The sequence below is a fragment of the Podarcis raffonei genome, chromosome 12, assembly GCF_027172205.1.
Source record: "Podarcis raffonei isolate rPodRaf1 chromosome 12, rPodRaf1.pri, whole genome shotgun sequence".
Classification (NCBI taxonomy): domain Eukaryota; kingdom Metazoa; phylum Chordata; class Lepidosauria; order Squamata; family Lacertidae; genus Podarcis; species Podarcis raffonei.
Genome location: NC_070613.1, coordinates 37,742,591 through 37,764,448, shown reverse-complemented (window position 1 = coordinate 37,764,448; position 21,858 = coordinate 37,742,591). Strand labels below are relative to the sequence as shown.

The following is a 21,858-nucleotide window of genomic DNA, read 5'->3' as shown; positions in this document are numbered from 1 at the left end:
AAATGGCAACTGCTTTAATCCTTTTGTTTGTGTTAGGCTCTCTCATGTATGCATACATTTTACTATCTTAAATCACCAGTGAGTGAGTGAGTGAGAGAGAGAGAGAGAGAGAGAGAGAGAGAGAGAGTGTTGCTATTATGTCTGAAGATTGTTTGGGGTATGCATTTGCTATTCTTTGTTTGTTTGATTACTAGTATTTGAAGTATCATTTCAGAAAGGTGTTCAAACTTTTCCAAAGGGTAAATAACATCAGACGAAAGGAACATTCTTGAAACATCCTTGGAAAAAGTCAAGCTGCATCCCACTGGAGTACAAAATGGAGAACGCTATAATTAATAATTATAGAGGGAATATAAAATCACTACTTGAACAGCCTATAGGCCCAATAACTTTATTACTTCTGCTGATATAACTTGTTCTCCCTGGGATCTTTTGGTCCCAGGAGGACTGAAGAACGGCGGGACAAGAATCTTCTTATCATGCCCTGGTGGATCCAAAGTCTTTGAGAGAGGGAGAAGTAGGATCTTGATTTTGGGAAGATAGTTGCTTTTCAGCAAGCCAGTTTCTGGGCCATCTGAGAACCTTGGCGGAAGGACAATTTAAAAATGGAATAAACGATATGATGACCTGACCAAGGGAGAAGGAGAAACCACGGACCAGAGAGCAAAAATGTGGTTCAGGCAAGTATGGAGAGCGAAGAAAGGGAATGAGAGAGTTATTAGAGCCGAGGAACCTGGCAAAATAGGCAGGGTGAAGTGAGGAAATTATCGTGACCTGAATACAGTAAAATGCTTTGCTGCCAAAAGTCAGCTAGCAGGAAGGGGAAATTTATACAGGGATAGGAAAGGGCACAAATCATAGTGGATTGGGATGCAGCAAGGCAAAGAGCCAGTAAAATGACTTGAGTCCAAGGAGTCCAATGGCTTTCCACAAGGATGCAGCTGCTCAGGGTCCTGACTCCAGCCCAGCTCCTGGAATGCCTGAGATTCAAGCCTGTCAGTGGCCGAGGAACTTGGCAAACATCCATGCACACTAAGAGGCTTTGTTCATCACTCCGTCTATTTCTGATGTTCATGCTGTTGCTTGGGTAGCCAAAACGCACCACCCATTCGAAAGCGGCAAGTACCAGCAGACTTGGGGAGACAAAAAGGTTTGCAGAAGTACAAAAATAAATGGTGGTGGTGGTGGTGGGAACCCAAGAAATGGAGGAAACACCAAAATATCCTAAGGAGGACTCAGCATGCCCAGTGGCTATAGAATACTGACCAGCTCCTGGGGGATTGGAATGGAAAATGGAAAAGGGAGGAACTGGGAGGACTCTACGATGCAACACTTCGTTTCAGGACCACCCTATTCGATTCTGTTTCTATTTTCTAGAACTTCCCAAAAACAGTATTTATTTAGCGTGGGCAATGATCCCCTCCCAGTGTATTATTTATGCCCTATATACATAATAGATTCCTATACGGCCTAGGACCCTCGTACCTACGGGACCGCCTCTCCTGGTATGTCCCACAGAGAAACTTATGGTCTTCAAACAAAAACATCTTGAAGGTCCTGGGCCACAGAGAGGTTAGGCTGGCCTCAACCAGAGCCAGGGCTTTTTCGGCTGTGGCTCCGATCTGGTGGAACGCTCTGTCACAAGAGACTAGGGCCCTGCGGGATTTGACATCTTTCCGCAGGGCCTGCAAGACAGAGCTGTTCCACCAGGCCTTTGGCCAGGGCACAGCCTGACTCCCTCCTTTGGCAATCCTCACAGAACTCTAGCCCAATTGGTTGCCATTAATCTGATTGGAATTAATTTTATAATGAAATGATTTTAGAATGTGTATCATTTTATTGTTGTTGGCCACTCTAAGCCCGGCTTCGGCTGGGGAGGGCGGGATATAAATAAAATTTTATTATTATTTATTTATTATAGAATTGTGCAACCCCCTTGCACTGCAGGAATGTGCAACTGTCCCTGGCACCCAGAGGGTCCCCTCCCACTGCAGAAAATAGAACTGAAAGAAACGATCTGCTGTAGTTGATAAAATAGGTTGCTGCCAGTGCCTGGCTGCAGGGTATGGGTGCCCACAGCAATTTCTCTGCTTTGCAAATGTGGCTATGGGCCTCATTTGGCAACCCTTGATTTAAATAAAGTATGAGCATTTATTCGAACAACCACGCTCCACCTTACTGTAGCAATGTTTTCTGAAGAGCACTATCTCAAATTGTAAAAAGTCTACATATCTGACTACATAAAATATTGGACAGAACAGCTTACATGAAACAAATTGAACAGGGGGAGGTTCATGGATGTTTTGTACTTCTTCTTTTTTAAAATAGTTTTTATTGATTTTTACATGTTTATCTACATCACTATAGCATCATCTCAAATATAAACACGAAACCAAATAACCCCCTCCCCACTACAACTTCCCTCAACTTCTTCTTCTGGTTTGTTGCATAACAGTTTCCCCCTGCTTTTTGGTTATATCTTAATATTGTCTTCTCTAAATTAGATCCTTTCTTTATTCTGTTTGGTAATTGTCTGACCACATAAAATATCAGGCAGAACAGCTTACATCAGTGATGGCCAAATTCGGCCCTCCAGATGTTTTGGGACTACAATTCCCATCATCTCTGACCACTGGTCCTGTTAGCTAGGGATCATGGGAGTTGTAGTCCCCAAACAGCTGGAGGCCAAGTTTGGCCGTCACTGGCTTACATGAAACAAATTGAACAGGGGAAGGTTTGTGGATGTTCTGCACTTGTAAAGTGGGTTTTCCTTTTGGGGTGGGGAGTGTGTGCATAGCAAAAGTGCTCTCATATATCAAATCCAGGCAGTGATGCTTCTCCAGTAACTTGTGTTTAGGTAGTAGCAGCAGCACTTCACAACAAGTGTACTTCCAGTCCTGAACAGTTGGTACTTTAGGTCATATTTTCCCCCAATGCATCTTTGTTGTTACAGTGACACAGCAAGTTAGTCAAATCTGATTGGCTATGTGCATGACATCATTTGTAGAAAGACAAAGATGCACCCAAGTAGTAGCCAACTGGGGCAGTGAACAATGAGCTTGCATGAATAGAGATCTTCTCCCCATTGTTTTCATACAAAAGTTCCAATTTTTGTGCCAAACACGTTAGCCTCCAAACATTTGGAACCACTCAACCATAGGACAGAAAGAGGAAAACCAAACTCCGTAACACTTTGAAATTATTGTGCTAACCTTCCCCCCAAAAGTATCAACTTTGTGACAATTGAAATTGACAAACCACTGAGCAGGAAATGCTATGAAAATATTTTCATAATTCATTGTCAAGCACGGCTGATTTTTCACAGCTAAGAGCAACCAGTCTCTATAGCATATACATGCTGCTAATAGTTTTCAATGCAAAAATCAGAATTATAATATATCTTATTCTATTAATTCATTTTAATATATGAGTTAATTTAATAAAAAAAGTTTATGAACAAATTATATTGTGTTTGCCGTCTGCTAATCCCACAGGAAGATATGAGGAATCTGCACCCTAATGGGCTCTTAGCTTATTGTAAGATGATATAAAAATTCCTGCTTAATCTTGTGATTAGGATTTCACAAAATCTCAAAATATTATATGGAAGAAAACGATTACATTTAGTAAACTTTGCTCTTATTTACTGTATGAAATGTGGTTTGAATTAAAAAGGAAGAATTCCTGAAAAGTATTCCAAACTGAACACAATTTCTCTCCCAATGTTCACATTCAGATGTACAGAATCTGTACAGAATCATCCTGAGAATTAGAGCATGTTAGAATTTGTTTAAGCATACCTTACACAGTTTACACATGGTTCAATCTACCTATCAATTAGAAATTAGAGCCAAATCTACAGGCTTCAAAAGTAAATATGGAACCACGAATACCACTATTGTATAATTTTCAGGAAACTCCATGCTTTCACATTTTTAGAGTGCCCTAGCAGCAACTGACCGAAAATGATCACAGGGAATATTTCAATTAGAAATGCTGTTGCAGGAACAGTTCCAGTTTCTGCAACGTAGTCATAAGTTAACAAAATGTCCATTTATTTCCCTAAGGGAAGCTGATATGTTCCTTTAGCAAAATCCAAACCACTGCTTTCGCTCACTCAATTGTGCCTGACACATGTCATTTTATCATCTCTGTCACTGGGAACATGTTCACTTCTCCCACTAGTCAAGGGTAAATGAGGTGATCCAATCCTGTTCCTATAACTGACTGAGAAAAGCAATGCACAGCCTGACCTGAATAGCTCTTAGACTCAATCTTACCTAAATGTACAGCAGTTTTATTCACTAGCAATTTGCAAATGTAATGAAATGCATTCAACTTGGAGAAAAGAAACTAGGGTGCCATATTCAGCATGCTACAAACAAACAGGAGCTAAAAGACAAAGAAAGGAGGGAACTCAACTCATGAGAAATCAGCCATACAATGATCAACATTCTATACTCAAAACAACACTTCTACAAATATGGAGCGAAATACTCTAGACTATTGGCAAACAGGTGTAGGAAAAAATCACTCAAAACAAGAATACACTGCATCACCAAAAAAGACAGCAACATAACATTCTCCTCCATAGAAATAACCTCAGAATTTGTGGAATTTTACTCCAACGTATACACTTCCCACAACCCACCAGAGGAGGAAATCAAAAAATTCCTAGGAGGACTGACCATGCCAACCTTAACTGATGAAGAAGATTCATGGACAGTCCTATTACACCAGAGGAAATAGATACTGTCCTCATAAACCTGAAACGACTCAAAGCCCCAGGCCCAGAAGGCTTTACAGCAGAATTCTATGAGCAATTCAAAGAACCCCTGATGCCCTACATGACCTGCCTATTTAACAACATCATAAAAGGGGGGCCCATTCCTAAAACCTGGACCTCCTCCAAAATAGTCTCTATTCCAAAACAACTCAAAGACAGCCTCAAAGTAGAATCATACCACCCAATCTCATTAATAAACCAAGACTACAATATATTTTCACATTAATCTTGGCTAATTGCCTAAAAAAAATTCCTACGGAAATTAATAGCCCCAGACCAGATTTGCTTTGTCCCTGGCAGCAATATAACAGACCCCATTAGGAAACTACTGAATCTGATCAAACACAGCATGGCAACTAACCTCTCACTGACAATTAAGTCCCTATACATCCTCAAAGCTTTTGATTGCCTAGAATGGAAATGCCTATTAGCAGTACTAACGAACATGAAATTTGGTCCCAACTTCTTACAAACCCTCAAACAAATCTACTCCCAAGCCTCAGCAAAATGCGGAAGTAACAATATGGACTCTAATATCATAGCAATTCAAAGCAGTAACTAGGCCCTTGACAACCTCTGAAAACCTCCTCCTAACAACAAATGGACACGGCAAGGGGATGGTATCCACAATATACAAAATACTGCTACAAAATCCCACAAACCCCCTCGACATAATCAAAAAACAATGGGAGGACAACATAGGCTATGAAATTAACCCCACCCAATGGACTGGAATGTGGTCTAACCTCCCTTAAATCCATCTCAGCTAAAAGAAAAAACTCAACCTGAAACTCACTTACAGATGGTACCTAACATCATGGAAACCAGCACTGATATGCCCAGAAGCCTCACCAAAATGCTGGAAAGGCTGCACCTCCACAGGCACATACCTCCACATGTGGTGGGAATGTCCCAAAATCCAACTCTTCTGGACATCAGTCATATAGGAAATATACAAAATAACTAAGCAAGTACAGTGGTACCTCGGGTTAAGTACTTAATTCGTTCTGGAGGTCTGTACTTAGCTTAAAACTGTTCTTATCCTGAAGCACCACTTTAGCTAATGAGACCTCCCGCTGCTGCCGGTGCACGATTTCTGTTCTCAACCTGAAGCAAAGTTCTTAACCTGAAGCACTTTTTGTGGGTTAGCGGAGTCTGTAACCTGAAGCGTATGTAACCTGAAGCGTATGTAACCCGAGGTACCACTGTATTAGAAGCCACCCCAGAATTGGCCCTACTGAACATCTTCCAGGATAATAATGCTCACTCACATAAAGAGCTCATAGCCCACCTACTCTCAGCAGCCAGAAACACCATAGCCAGACACTGGAGAGACCTGTCAGGAGTAAAATAAAACTGCTTCCAAACAAGCCAGTAGCCTGAGTGTGAGTGTAACAAAAGAGCATTATACATTAGAAGCTGAGGATTAATTCACATGCTTAATTAATTAATTTAACAAGTCTTACCCACTTCATATACAATCACAAAAGAATACGAGGCAGATAAATTATAACCAAAGAATAGAAAAAACACACATCCGCATTGCCATGAAACTCCAACTAACAAAGGGCTGGGTGAATTACCAAGTCTTCAGCTGGTACCAAAAGTTCAACAGAATTGGGGCCATTCATATCTCAGAGGGGTGGGAATTCCAAAGCTGGGCTGCCACCAGTGAGAAGGCTTCAGCTAAATGCAGCACAGCCAGGCATGCCTCTCTTGCAGATCTTAGCAACTGGGCAGGTCTACACAAAATCGAGTGTACTCTTAGATATCCGGAGTTCAAGTTCAACAGGACTTTATAAACCAATACAACTATGAAGCAGGCTCAGTAGCATATTGGCAGCCAGTGAAAAATGTTTATCTGCTCGTGGTACATTACCCAGTAGGAAACTTTGTCATAGGGCTCATTCTACTTTCCACAAACCAACTTCAAGGGTATAGAGTATATCATGGGAATCCAGTCTTAAGGTTACCAGCACATGGGCCGCAGTGGCAAGGCTCTATGTCCATGGATGAACAAACCTGGTGTGCCAGACATATACCATAGAGGACACTGGAATCTCCAGAGATACTAATGTATCTAGGGGCACTCCCAGGAGCCCCAGACTACATACCTGTTGGTTCAGAAGGACTTCCAGAAAAGAAAACCTACCCAATTCCTGGTCCTGGTTATGGCCCTCCCACATGACCGCTGTCTCGTCAGGATTCAGCTTCAACTTATTGGTCCACATCCAGCCAAACACTGAGTCCAGGATGTGCACAGTCTCACCCGACTCAATTGATACAGAGAATCAGAGCTGAGTGTTTTAGAGGCAACAACAACATGGACTTGGCATCTGCTGGCATTTTGGAACATATAATTACCATAGACATCCGCCTTTGTGCTAACTTTTACTAGAGTTCGGGGTTTCTGGGCTCTTGTTTAGCTGGTGCTACCTACCGCCTATGTTTTTTCGGCATGATGCAAAAACTGATAGAAATGTGTAACAGTGTGTTTAGTAACTTATCTTGTATACCCTGATTCAACAGAAGCCAAAGCAAATCTCTCCGTCTCTTTAGTCCTGAAATGTAACCTATAAGCGCATCTCAGTGACTGCAATGAAAAGACTGAAAATTAAGCTCTATGTTAAATTTGCTACAAAAGGCAGAATCTTCAAAGAGAAACATTCAGGTTACCATCCTATAGCACAGGAATGGTGAATCTTTCATAGCTAGCTTTCTGATAGCTGGGGACTATTCTGTTGGAAGAGGAAAAATGGGCAGAAGAGGATGGGGCTCTTCCATCTGTATAATATAGCTACGTTTCAGCTGTACCAAATGAGGGGTGTTGCCTGTGGAAAGCCTACCGGGTTGGAAAGCAGGGCATTCAGATTCCAGAACTGAGGTTCCCTATCCCTGCTAAGACATTTACCTAGATCCTAGAATAAAGCCCCACTGAATGCCATGGAACTTACCTCTGGGTACAAATGCATGGGATCGCACTGTTATATCTGTGCTGAGCGTTTTGCTGACTTATTTTATTTAAGCTTGATTATGAAACATATAGGGACGCAGGTGGCGCTGTGGGTTAAACCACAGAGCCTAGGGTTTGCCGATCAGAAGGTCGCGGTTCGAATCCCCACGACGGGGTGAGCTCCCGTTACTCGGTCCCTGCTCCTGCCAACCTAGCAGTTCGAAAGCACATCAAAGTGCAAGTAGATAAATAGGTACTGCTCCGGCGGGAAGGTAAACGGTGTTTCCGTGCGCTGCTCTGCTTCGCCAGAAGCGGCTTAGTCATGCTGGCCACATGACCCGGAAGCTGTACGCTGGCTCCCTTGGCCTATAGAGCGAGATGAGTGCTGCAACCCCAGAGTCAGCCACGACTGGACCTAATGGTCAGGGGTCCCTTTACCTTTACCTATGAAACACATAAACAGCATCTTTGGGCTCAGGTTTTAACTGTTCCTAAAACTGTGTCACCGGTTGTATGAGAGTCTTATCATCAGCCTGAAAACCCTCAAGATAGGTTAGTAGGCATAATAAGTTGGTGTTAACATTTACATCCTTCAGTAATGTGCTTTTTTTTTTTAACGGACTTGCAAAACTTATAATTTTTGGCTTACCCCAAAGCCTAGCACATTTTCTTGAAGAGTTGCAGTTATTTTACAGGATGTCTCTAAGGCATGTCCTAATTCCGGAGTTCTGCTAATTATCTCCCTAGGAGTGCTGTTCTTGCAAAATAATTAATATTCCAAATATTAAACAGCCTTCTGTTTGAATTTAAAAAGCACTGCCATCAAACAAATCACATTCTGGAAAATATGTCAACCAAGTTACAATTTTTTTTAAATTCTAGAAAACAGCAATAACAGCTAAATAAACTCTGATCATTTCCTCGTGAAATAGCATGGAAATTTGTACAGCTAAGCTTTCGTACATCATTAAAAAAAATCTCAGAAACGATTTTAATTACTCATAAAAGTCTACAAGTATCTTGGAAATATTTTTTCAACTAACAGTGCAATCTTATGCATATTTAACTCAGAAGCAAGCCCTACTGAGTTCGATAGGGTTTATTGGAAGTATGCTTGCAAATACATAGGACCGTATTGCTCTATTTAATGTCTTGCCTAATGAAAACTTCTGGAGAACTGAATAGCTTGAGTCGCTTTTGTAATGTTTTGGCTACAATAAATGAGTGTCCCCCCCCCCATAGTGGGCTGACATGGCTACCTTTTCCCATGGCTCCATTTTCCAGCTGTGGACAAGAGGTCAGCGCAAGCAAAATGTATTTCCTGACTACCTAATCAAGGCTAAAGATGGGAGTAGGAGGAAGAGGAAAGTCTGTGTGCCCCCTACGTCCCCATCTTTCCTTTTGTAATTGTCAGTTGACCAAAACCTCCTAGTGTGTGGCAGGAAACAGTTGAGCTAGGAGGAGGAAGTCTCCTCCCTTTTAAGAGGTTCCTACCTCCTATTGTTCCACTGAAGGGAACTTCTAAATCATTTCAGGATGTCCTCTTGATCCTGAATGAAGACAGTGGTATACAGATAGCATCATAGCTAAATAGACCTGGTGATACATTTTATACCTTTTAATGGTTCCAAACATTTTATAATTTGCCCAAAGGCAGCATGTTTAGTTGCGTCACTCTCATAACAATTTGGCTTTTCAATGTTTTAAAGCAAATCTCTAGACCCAAAGCTTTCCAAACTTTTCATGTTGATGACACACTTTTTAGACGTGCATCATTTGGCGACATGGTAATTCAGTTTTGCTAGCAAACCAGGGGTTAAACTAACCCCTTTCCCGCCCCAGAAGGAGCGCGGGGAGTGTTTCCATGACACACCTACACACTGCAGCTGAAATATACTCAGAGTCGCAAAGTGATTTCATGCTCTTTATTCAGCTCATAGTGGTGAGGAGGAATGAATGTAAGTCGCCTCAAAGTATCTGCTTTATATACATTATTTACACAATGGGCTGCACATGATTGGCTAATTCCGGAATTCTACTGTAAGCCAATCAGGTTGTGGATTCACTTCTATCTGGAGCATGATTGGGTAGTTCCTGCCAACCAATCATACTGCTGCATTGTTCTAGGACCAATCAGACTGCTGCATTCTGAATCCTATTGTTCTAGGACCAATCAGACTGCTGCCTTTTGGATCCTATTCAACTCAGTACATAACAGCAGCCGACACACTAATGTGTCGCGACGCACAGTTTGGAAAGCTCTGCTCTAGACAAAGGCTTATCCATTGAACATGTTTAGACTAACCAGTGGAACCAGGAACAAGGGCAATTTAAAAAAATTATGTTATTTTATTTGCTGTGTTTATATACCACCTTTTCTTCAAAAGGTTCAAAGTACACCCCTCCATTTTAACCTCACAACAGCCACGTGAGGTTGGTAAGACTGAGAAAGAGGGAGGGAGGGACCCAAGATCGTCCAGTGAGCTTCATGACCAAGTTGAGATTTGAACTTGGGTTTCCCAATACTTTAACCATTTACAACACACTGGCTTAGTGACAGTCAATATGCCCCAAGAGTGCCCAAGTATTGCACCAAGGTGATGATGGACTTTGCTGAATACTATAATTAAAAATCATGTTTGAGAAATGTTTGACGAAATTCATCCCAACAGCATTAGCAAGATTTTCATAGTTCACTTCTACCTCTACCCACGTCAACCTGGTAATGAAAAACCTTTTTATGAATAGACTTCTATTTTCCTGTTCTCTATCTTAAAGGAGGCCAACAATCCCCATTCAAAGAGCTACTTCAATAAATGTAGATCACGATACCTGACGCAGGGCAGTATTGTCAGGGTGGAATTGACTTCGCAGTCAAGTCTTCTAGGCTGGTACATCAAACTGGCTTATAACTACAGCTACTCTTTGAGCCCCTGGCAGCTGCTGGTTTTCAACAGCTCATGCAAGCCGGCTTTCAGCTGTGCTGCAAAGGGCTAAATTATCTTCGCAACTGCTGATGCCATATGCTGAACTCAGCATGGATCAGCTTTTGGCACTTAGTCGCTATTGCAACCCAATGCCCCAGAGTGAAGACATAAAGAATCATTTCCTGATTCCAATAATAGAAAAGAACTTCAGTGGGAATAAAGAGGCCTAACTGCCCATTCTTTTATCATTGGCTACGGATTGGATCAAGCGATGGCATCATTAAGCAATTTCTACTTCTATTCATTATTCAAATGGTTTTGAAATTCTATCAAAAACAAGTCATTATCACCATCTTTTGATAAATGTATCTGATGACCTTTCAGGGAAAAGACATTATTTTGAAGTATGATTATGCAGTAGCCCTTACGTACAGACCACTGACATGCTCTCTCTATGCTGAAGTATTTTAAAAGGTCAACACTCATAATTCTTTCCATGTATTCTACCAGAAATACAACAGAAATTAGTTTGGGAGAAAATGCAGGATTCTCCGCCGACTAATACTGTCTAATCCTATGCATGTCTACGCAGAAGGAAAGCCGAATGACTTCCCAAATGGGTAGAGAGGATCATAGCCTTAACGTGAATATGTGGTTTCTTGCTCTGCCGATGATGTCATTTGCATATTAGACAAAAACATGAAATGCACTGGAACCAGAAATTCCAAAAGCACCTGTTATTTTCACAGCATTTAATTCCTTCCCAACTGATGTAACGGAATAAATTGCTTTCTTATTTGTAACCAAACTAATAATCTCAGCTGAATGTAAGCTCTAGATAGTATCAAACCTTTCAATATTACTAAATGCTACACACCATGCTTTAAACATTGAAATATGAGAAATAAAATATGACCTTTTCAAAACTAAAGGTCACATGTACAGAAAATGGTCTGATACACAACCACTGCTTCCTAGTGCAATCCAAACTGTCAGCGTTGCAGTAGACTGAATGATGCAATAAAGCACGAGGTCTTTTAATTTATGCACTCCTCACTAATGTGTTTAAGTGAAATAAATATGTTTTAGATAGCAATGAGGACATTTTCCTCAAGAGCAGTTTCAGATTATCCCAATAGAACTGGCTGCTTGATGTACGTACAGAGATCCTGTCTTTTCCAGACACTTTTATTCCCTGGGGAAACAGGGAGGAAAAACGTTTTCTTGCTTTGCTATACTTTATTAAATTCTGCACTCATACAGAAACCTGCGCTTTGGCAACTGTTCCTATGAAACCTGTATCAGAAGGGCAAGGACTAGACAGCAAGCAGCTTCCTATGCACACTGCCACAGATACATGGTGTACAGCACCAGTGGTCTTGAAAACTGTGGAAATTCATTAGGGAAGGATTGCCTGGTCTCTGCTCTTTAATGCCACCAGTGCAAATGACCAGGAGGTGAAATGGCAGCTTCCAGCAAAGCAGAGGTCAGGTGACCCAGGGACCCAATAAGCCTGCTAGTTGCTCTGTAGGAGGAGCTTCCACTCAGGACCAAGTCCAAGGTGCGACTGTCAAACGGAATCCATTCCAGAAGTCTCTTCAACTTTCCAAACATTTGAAAACCAAATTGAGGCTTCTGATTGGCTGCAGGAAGCTCCTGCAGCCAATCAGAAGCCGCGGAAGCTTCGGATGTTCGGGTTCCAAAAGACCGTTCGTATGCAATCACTTCCAGGTTTGTGGCGTTTGGGAGCCAAAACGTCCAAGTTCCAGGGCGTTCAATAACCAAGGTATGACTGTACTCCTAGTTAGAATGGCTACAGGTTCTGGGTGACGATTACAGTATGGCCTCATCCCCACACCTGCTCGTCTATGCTCAGAAAGCACAGATCCAAGCTAGTTTTCTGTTTGCCCCACTGTTTTCCCTGAAAAAACTGCTCTTTAGCACTGAATCAGAGCAATCTGGAGAAAACCCAAATTGATGTTTGCTTCAATTCAGCAGTAAAGTTCAGGTTTTCCTGGGGGAAAGCAGTAGAAGCAGGAGTTTGGATGACCCCTAAGTTACAGACGGGGTTGCAGTATGTTGGAAGAATCAGGTTTGCATGCTGGGAGTCCTCCTGGACCCAGCGTTGCTCCTAGAGAGCTAGGAAGAGGTCAGGAGTGCTGGTCACAGCTTAAACGTATGTGCTAAATCACACGTTCCTGGAACAGGAGGGTTTCTGAAGGGTATCTGCTGATACAAAATACTGCAGCTAGAGTTTGATGGGGAGCAGGTTTTTGGGACCATGTACCGGTAACTCTGTTATTACGCCAGCTTCACTGACTCAAGATCTGTTTCTTAACCTAAATCAAAGGGCTCGTAATTAGCACCAAAGCTCCTAAACAGTTTAGGATTGGAAAACTGGTTGCTAAGATCACTCCAAGTATAATATTAGAATTTAGCAGCCAAACAGGAAACACAGGCAAAGTCACCTCTGAGCAGCAGTTGTAATGAGGGTTCAATACTATGTTGGCTCAGTTCAATACTGTTTAGTACTCTCAGACATAGGTGACTTTGGTTAGCAATGTCTCACTGCATTTACGAAATCCGAGCTCTTCATCAGAATGCTTAAGAAGATAAAGGCTTCATTGCATATTTTGCTCATTTAGTATCATCCAAACTAATCTGAGCTTCCTAAGCCCAGGTCTGCACTCTTCCCATGTCCAAGTGAGCTTCTCCCCCCCCCATGCTTTCCCCATGGAAATCTGCTCTTTAATGTTCTTAGCAATCTGCAGAAAACTCAAATTGCTGTTTGTTCCAATTTGGCGCTAAAGAGCAGGTTTTCCTGGAGAAAGCGACAAAAGAAATTAAGTTTTTGGACACAGACTAGGAAAGCGCAAACCTAGAAAGCATGGGTCAAAAGTGTGGATGAGCCCTAAGTCAAAGATGTTGTGCTCTACAGATTGGGGTACCTTTTCATTTTTTAAAGAAAGCATGTGTAAATCACCACACCCTACTCCGTTATAGATTTCTAGCATCACCCATTTAGGTAGCAATGTAAAATTGCATAGTCTTTTCTCCAGTCAGATCAACTGATGTGCCACAGTGCTTTAACTCGTTAACTCTCATGATTTTAGAGAAGGCTTATGGGTGGTGCTTGTTGAAACATATTACAGCTTCCACATTCCTCTCTCTGTTAAAAAGCATTTCTTTCATTCTAGTAGACAAATAAGAAGAATAAAAATGCACCCTCTGACCAAACAACACTGTGTAGTTCAAACAAAAATGAAATGTACTGGGCAATCCTTTCCAAACATGATTTCCACAAACCTGATTAACACAGAGGCTGAAAAGAAGCATGCTGTGTGTGTGTGTGTGTGTGACGGTAATGGGTAATCAGAAATCAGTATAAACGGGAAATGAACTGCCTCAGTTAGGTGCACAGTAAGACAACGAAGAACTGCAAGGTGTGTGTGGCTCAAGTAGTTCCAGAACCGCAAAAGCAGGTCTGAGCTAGAACATCCCAGTAATGTTTTGCTGCCACGTTTTCCTAAAATATGTGCCTTCCATTTGAAAGCTTGAAGCTCTTCCGTTTATTTTAGCCGAAGCTTGCTTAACAAAAGGAAACCGTCATGTACAAAGTAAATTAAAAAGCACAGGCTGCATAATATAAAGAAATCTAATTACTGCGCTGCAGTGTGTGCTGCATAAATTCTTCTACAATTCACTTGTACTCACTCTGCACTTCTGATCTCACAATTAGTGCAGTCGTATTCTGCTTCCCTAATGCAGACATTAAAGAACAAATAATAGACTTGAATGTAAGTGCTGCTTGAACAGGAAACTCATGGGGGAATTCTGAAGTGAGTCTATTATAATCCACGCTCACAACATTTTATTAACAGTTAAGAATGGAAATATAAAGTTCAAGGCAAATTGTCCTAACCAGATCATTCAGAAATTTATAGATCCTGACGTAGTTCTGTCAGTTTGGTTGTACTACTGCTGCTGTTAACTGAATTTATATCCCACTTTTTCTCCAAGTACAGTGGTACCTCGGGTTAAGAACTTAATTCATTCTGGAGGTCCGTTCTTTAACCTGAAACTGTTCTTAACCTGAGGTACCACTTTAGCTAATGGGGCCTCCCGCCGCGCGATTTCTGTTCTCATCCTGAAGCAAAGTTCTTAACCTGAGGTACTATTTCTAGCTTAGCAGAGTCTGTAACCTGAAGCGTCTGTAATCCGAGGTGCCACTGTAGTTCAAAGCATTATATATAGTTAATCCCACCCATCTCATCCTCACAAGAACCCTTGAAATTATTAGCTGTGATGGCATGTGGCTGTTTTTTCTTTTTCTTTTAATGGTGTTAGATGTTCTTAATGGTTTTTTTTTATACATATTCTTAATCGTTTTTAAGCATGTTTTATTTTGTATTGTTTTACTGGTTTGCTTTTTGCAGCCCTGGCCTCCTTTGGGAGGAGGGGCGAGTTAGAATGCAATAATAAATAAATATCAAGTAATGCCTTGCATGTGTGACTGGCCCATTGGACAGAGCTTTCACGTGACAGACAGAACTTCTATATTGCTTAAAACTCAATGCCTTTCAGTGCAATCTGTTCATAGATTTGGCTGCCAGTCATCCAACAGAGTAATCAAGTAATGCCTAGGTCAGGGGTCAGCAACCTAAGGCCCATGGGCCAGAAGCGGCCCGCGGAGGTCGTTTGACCGGCCCATGAGCCGCCCCCAAACCAAGTTGCTTGCTCGTGTGCTACGCTAAACCAGGGTGGGGACTTGCTTGCGCGCCACTGGAAATTGCGTCTGCGCACGCCAAAAAGCGTGTGTGCAGACGCCCAAAAATCGCAGGCGGGCACACTCACAATCCAGCCCACACAGGGATCTCCGCGGGACCGATCCAGCCCAGGCAGGATAAACCTTACTGACCCCTGGCCTAGGTGTACACCAGCCCTAAATCTCTTTGCTTGACCGTAGAAAGGGCAATGCAACTGCAGGTAGAGGGAGGCACAGCCAAAGCAATTTAAAGAAGGCAAGGTTGACTGAAGCCACCAGCTGTCTGTAAGGAGCAAGGTGAGGCAAGAGACATCAAATGATGCAACTGGCAGAGAGGTGGGCACAAGACAGTCCTTACCCCAAGTAATTACAGGACAGGTTGTTCGGAATTAAGAACAGGGGCAGGTTCTGACTTGGTTTTACAGTGGAGTCTGATGCATTATAAACTGAGTCAGGAGATCTTAGCCCCAGAAGTGGCAGCCAAACGGCTCCATGGACTGTCTGTGCACTGGCAGCAGGCAAAGGAAGTTTGCTTGAGCAAAAACAGAAAGCTAAAATACCTGCTTTTGGCCAATGAATGCTGTTCTATGAACTCTGGCAGAACAGATGCCAAGCATGATTTTGAAGCAGGAAACATACGTATGTGTGTGTGTGTGTGTGTGTGTGTTAGACAGACAGACAGACAGATAGATGATAGATAGATAGATAGATAGATAGATAGATAGATAGATAGATGATAGTTATATGAGATATATGAGAGATTCCTGTTCCTAATCAGGGTCTTTCAAAAGCCCCCACAAACAGCAGCTATGCATGACTCAGGAAAATTCACAGGGTGAAAAATGAGGCCAGCACTTAGTCCTCAGGGGGCAGTCTGGCCCTGTGCAAATATTCTAAATACACAGGGGAAAATGTGTTTAATCATTACCTCTTTGTTTAACAAAACAGGATGAAAACTTAATCTTTGTAGTGTAAGGGAACTTCAAGTGATGTGGGAGTGAACTCTGCCATTTCCTGACAATCCTTGTCCCAGAATTGCTGATGTAAGACAAGAACAAAAGCGCACACAGTTAAGTGTGTCCAACTGTTTAGAATTTCAAGGGGGTATCTGATAAAAATCAAACTATTGTATTCGGTTTCATTGTTAATTGCTAAACAATATGACCTTTTTTGTTATTAAATATTTAGTGATTAATGAATGGAATTGGGCTCTTTCTACATTCTCTCATACATTTATGATAATTTTTAAGTGTGTTGATCTGGAACTTCCCTCATTCAGGGAGTCAAAAACTTGCAATCATTTAATTAAATTTCTGCAAAATATGATAATACAGAGAAGATTTCCTTTGAGGATTGAGAATAATTATATGCAAATTTGCATTTAAAACGATAGCTAAAAACAGCACAAAGTATGAAACTTACACCACTCAGCCTGCATGTATTACTTCAGGTCAATGATATCTCACTTTGAGCAAAGACAACAGAGAAGTAAAGAAAACACAAAGCATTTGCTGACTTCTTTTTTTAAAAAATTCTTTGTCTACCTCAGCTGCAAGTTTTAAATTCTTGCATCCGTTTGCAAATGACTAGCCAGGTAAGTCTTTTGTTATACTGCAAATTCCTTACACAATCTCCCCCCCCCCTTGTGATCTGCCATCCATTACAAGCAGGTAATCCTTCTGCCTTCTTGCATTGTTCTGCACTCAGTTTTCAGTATCAACCTGTATCTTCATTGTCTTCCCCATCTCCTTGCTGCCACCAAATGTCTACACTTCCATGCATTGGCTACCTAGACTTGAACACTGGTTTAAACTTTGGAACATAAGGGTGGTCATACCCCTTGAGTGTGTTTGCCACTCTGAACTCTATACAGTAATCTTATTGCAACATGCTGCTGACCCTGGTCCTGGGCAATGCAACCTTCAACCCTGCTACTTGCACAGATTCAAAGAATTCTTTCTCTTAAGGTAAAGGGACCCCTGGCCATTAGGTCCAGTCGTGGCCGACTCTGGGGTTGCGGCGCTCATCTTGCTTTATTGGCCGAGGGAGCCGGTGTACAGCTTCGGGGTCATGTGACCAGCATGACTAAGCCGCTTCTGGCGAACCAGAGCAGCGCACGGAAACGCTGTTTACCTTCCCACCGGAGCGGTACCTATTTATCTACTTGCACTTTGAAGTGCTTTCGAACTGCTAGGTTGGCAGGAGCTGGGACCGAGCAACGGGAGCTCACCCCGTCACGGGGATTCGAACCGCAGACCTTCTGATCAGCAAGTCCTAGGCTCTGTGGTTTAACCCACAGCGCCACCCGCGTCCGTCCATCATATCTACCTGCTTTATTAATGGCAGCTGAAGACTGATATATATTTATGGACAAATGCTCCATAAAACAAAGTTGTTGTTAATTGGAAAAATCAATGGAAATATTGCAGTTCTCAAGTACAACTGCATTAAAAGGCCACCCAATTTACTTGAGGGGGGGCATATGGAGTGCTTAAGGCCTCATCCTGTTGACTGCCTTTCTTTCCCTGACATTCCACCCCTTCTCCCTTTTATATTACAGAGTTCTTTTCTCTCTCTCATGGTCAGTCTCAGAAAATCAAGGATCTTGCTAATATCATTGAGGCAGCCTTCAAGAAGCATTGCCCAGAAACGAGCATATATGTGTATTATCTTTCAACACAATTCCTGGGAAAGAAAAATCACTGAAAGGACTGCTTTTTTTATTCTTTGGAAATGCTTCATCAAAAGTGCCTCCTTTTCAGTTTAGCTTTCACTGTAAGTCCTTCTATGTTGAATCACGAATCTTCAAATACGTTATATTTAAAAAATGCCCTTTCTTCCCTTTTTGTTATTATTTCTGAGCTTCACAGGAACTTTGGATGCTGCCAGTTTGAAGCACAAAAAGCAACTTAGAATCATAGAATCATAGAGTTGGAAGAGACCACAAGGGCCATCGAGTCCAACCCCCTGCCAAGCAGGAAACACCATCAGAGCACTCCTGACATATGGTTGTCAAGCCTCTGCTTAAAGACCTCCAAAGAAGGAGACTCCACCACACTCCTTGGCAGCAAATTCCACTGACGAACAGCTCTTACTGTCAGGAAGTTCTTCCTAATGTTTAGGTGGAATCTTCTTTCTTGTAGTTTGGATCCATTGCTCCGTGTCCGCTTCTCTGGAGCAGCAGAAAACAACCTTTCTTCCAATGAATGCTGATCTTCCTAATGTTTAGTTTAGTTCTTCCTAATGTTTAGGTGGAATCTTCTTTCTTGTAGTTTGGATCCATTGCTCCGTATCTGCTTCTCTGGAGCAGCAGAAAACAACCTTTCTCAATGGATGCTGATCGGATGCAGCAAGGAACACGAAGACACACATCCCTGTGTGCCAAGCTCCCTGGGAGGGAAACCATGGACTATGAGGGGTGGAGGAGGCTAGTGCCCTTGGCCTGGACATCTGGGATCTGACTTTGGGACTTGGGGGGCGTGGGCCGAGCTGCTGCAGGATCCAGCCCTTCCTGTCCACCGGCCGCCACAGCCTTCTCAGCTGGTACACCTGCAGATTACTACAAAAACACCGAACGTCTCCAAGGCCTTCTCCTCAAGAGGAAAACGATCCTGCGCAGCCAGCCTAGACCTTCCCATAACTCGAGAGAATCCTTCCACACATGTTGGGGGCTAAGTGAGGCCTGCCATTGCCCACAGGCCCAAGGCTGATCCTCAGACCAAGGGTGGGGGCTGCTTCTGGAGAGGAGGAGGGACCCTGCCCTCCTTGGCTCGCAACTTCTGGTGGATAGGTACAGCAGGTAGATGCACAAGACCCACTGCAAAATGGATTGTACTGTGCTGATTGTACTGTAAATCCTTTGGAAGCACAAAATCCCTGCCATGTATTTGAAGCTAAATAAAATGGATAAAACAGGGAGGGGAGAACCATGTACAGCACATTGAGCTCTTTGGAGGAAAAGGTTAATACAGTGGTACCTTGGGTTACAGACGCTTCAGGTTACAGACTCCGCTAACCCAGAAATAGTACCTCGGGTTAAGAACTTTGCTTCAGGATGAGAACAGAAATCGTGTGGCGGCGGCACAGCAACAGCGGGAGGCCCCATTAGCTAAAGTGGTGCTTCAGGTTAAGAACAGTTTCAGGTTAAGAATGGACCTCCAGAACGAATTAAGTTTTTAACCCGAGGTACCACTGTAATAATAATAATAATAATAATTCATACTATTGTGTATATATAATGCTAATTGTCTTTTTTAAGCTGCCTTGGTAGGGCATATAAGGACTTTAAATAAATCAGCAGGTATGCTGTGATACCACGTGCTGCAAAGTTTGGTCCCGTATTCTTCCATATTGAACTGCACTACATGAGCTAATCTTATGATTCTCAGTTCTGGTAAGCGTATTGGCGTGCAGACAGCATACCTGCCATTTATCTTGCGAGATATTCGTACGCTAAAATCTTGACATCCAAGTAGGGAAGGAACCCTTGCGAAATGCCCAAATTCTGCCTCATCTCTCTCCTTTTCTCACACTTGTATCTGTTCCTATTCCTCTGTTAATGACTTTGTTCTCTTGTCTCCTTCTTCCCTTTCTTTCTCATCCAGTGCAAATCTCAGGGCTGCTGGAAAGGAGGAGCTAATGCACGATGACAGGAAAACCGGAAATAGAGTTCTTCCCTCGCCAGCTGTACTTGCTAACATCTAAGGCCAGGAAAGCATGTATATAAGCCCTTTGTACAGCCAGATAGGGGGGAGGGATGAATGCCAGTCTTTAAATGCATTTCCAAACTTTGAAAAAACTACAGCTCTTGCTCAGATATATAAAGATCATTTAAAATGTAGGACTGCTTGATTTTTAATGAAATGTTTAAAAGGATTCCCACGTCAGTTCAAATTACCAGACATGTACATACATACACGCCAGCAAGGAAATGGGATCCGTACAAAATGCTTCTCTATTCTCACCACTTCTCCTATTTAATTAAATTCAAGCCCATTTGCATTTCTCGCATTTGCATGAACTTTGTACTTCAAAGGCTGATTTTCTGATTAGTGCAGCCTAGCTCCCATTAGTTGTATAAACAACTAGGAACCGAAATCAGAGCAATCTGTCTTGACTTAATTTTTAGTCTCTGCATAGGGAGTTCTTCACAATCTCTTCCCTTGTGGTTTGTTTCCTTTGGTTTGGTGTAATTAATCTTTGATGATTTGCCCATCTAGTATGGTCTTTACTGAAGAAAAGGGCAGGGTTCCTTTTCCCTTCCAGTAGGAGCAAGTATTCTGAACTGGTAAGAAAATCAGGGTAAGAAATTTAGAGTAAGTGGATTGAAATTAATTCAATAAACATAAAGTTTTCTGAGCCATCGTTGATCTGCTCCAGATAATTTTATCCACAAAATTACATGAGAGAGACTTTGTTGGTCTTTATCTCAAATTAATTTTGCTCATCTACAGCACATCCCAATGTAATCTGAGCCAATTACAACTTCTTCCAGCAAAAAATACAAAGGCCATGCAATTCCTGGTTTCACTTTTCAGGAGGAGGCAACACAGAATAATTTGCATGAAAGAAGTCTGGATCAATTACTCTTTCAAATCATTGCCTAGTCTCCATTTATAAGCATCAGAACATAAGAAGAGTCTGCTAGATCAGGCGAATGGCCCATCAAGTCCAGCCTTCTGTTTTCACAGAGGGCAACCAAATGCCTATAGGAAACTCCCATGCAGGATTCAAGCACAAGATCCCTTTCCTCTCCTGCAATTTCCAGCAACTGGTATTCAGAAGTACAGTACAGTATTGCTGCCTCCAACTGTGGAGAACCCAACAAAGCAGAGAAAGGTCTGTTGATCCTTAATAGCACTTCAGAGGGGACACTGGGTTTTTCTATACATATTATTTAAATTCAAAAAATACGCAACTTCTGAATTAACAGGGGATATCAATGCACAGTTTGATGAAACTGGCCCGTGCAATAATTCCCTTCATTTGAGCTCTTGTTAATTAAAGACGCTGGAGGAACTCCACCCAATTTCCTGCTTCCCGCTACCCGGCTAGAAGAAGCACAACAGTAGTTGTTAAATCAAAAGCATCTTGCAGCATAACATTTTCCTCCACGGTAATGCTTTTTAAATGACTTCCAAGCAGGAATTCCTCCTGAAAGTGTTTACGCCATAGGTTTCTCCGATAGAAGGCATGGAAGCTATGCAAATGTACTTGGGATACAGAATTTCTGTTTCATTAGCAAAGGAGTTTGATTTTTGAAGGCTGGGGGTGGGAGGTCAATGCAAGAATGAACAGGATTATGTTTATAATTGCAGGCCTTTATGAAATTAGTGCCAAGCTCAAGGTCTTAAGCTGCATTACACCACACATTCTTCAGTGCTAAACCTGTTAGCCTAGAATTTTATTATTTACTTCCATACTGTAC

The 21,858-nt window shown here is 42.1% G+C and overlaps 1 protein-coding gene and 1 long non-coding RNA gene across 3 annotated transcripts in view; one reads left to right on the top strand and one right to left on the bottom strand.

Annotated features, from left to right (window-relative positions):
• The window catches only part of CHN2 (chimerin 2), a 151,164-nt gene that overhangs the window by 101,552 nt on the left and 27,754 nt on the right, over nucleotides 1-21,858 (bottom strand). The gene's annotated exons all lie outside the window — the stretch shown is intronic.
• Nucleotides 12,387-20,926, top strand: LOC128398476 (uncharacterized). 2 transcript variants are annotated; one of them, XR_008327140.1, is made up of 3 exons: nucleotides 12,387-12,452; nucleotides 17,992-18,206; nucleotides 20,048-20,926. It is a non-coding gene; the product is annotated as an uncharacterized LOC128398476 (long non-coding RNA). The 2 variants fall into 2 exon arrangements; XR_008327139.1 differs by lacking the exon at nucleotides 12,387-12,452 and adding an exon at nucleotides 16,232-16,474.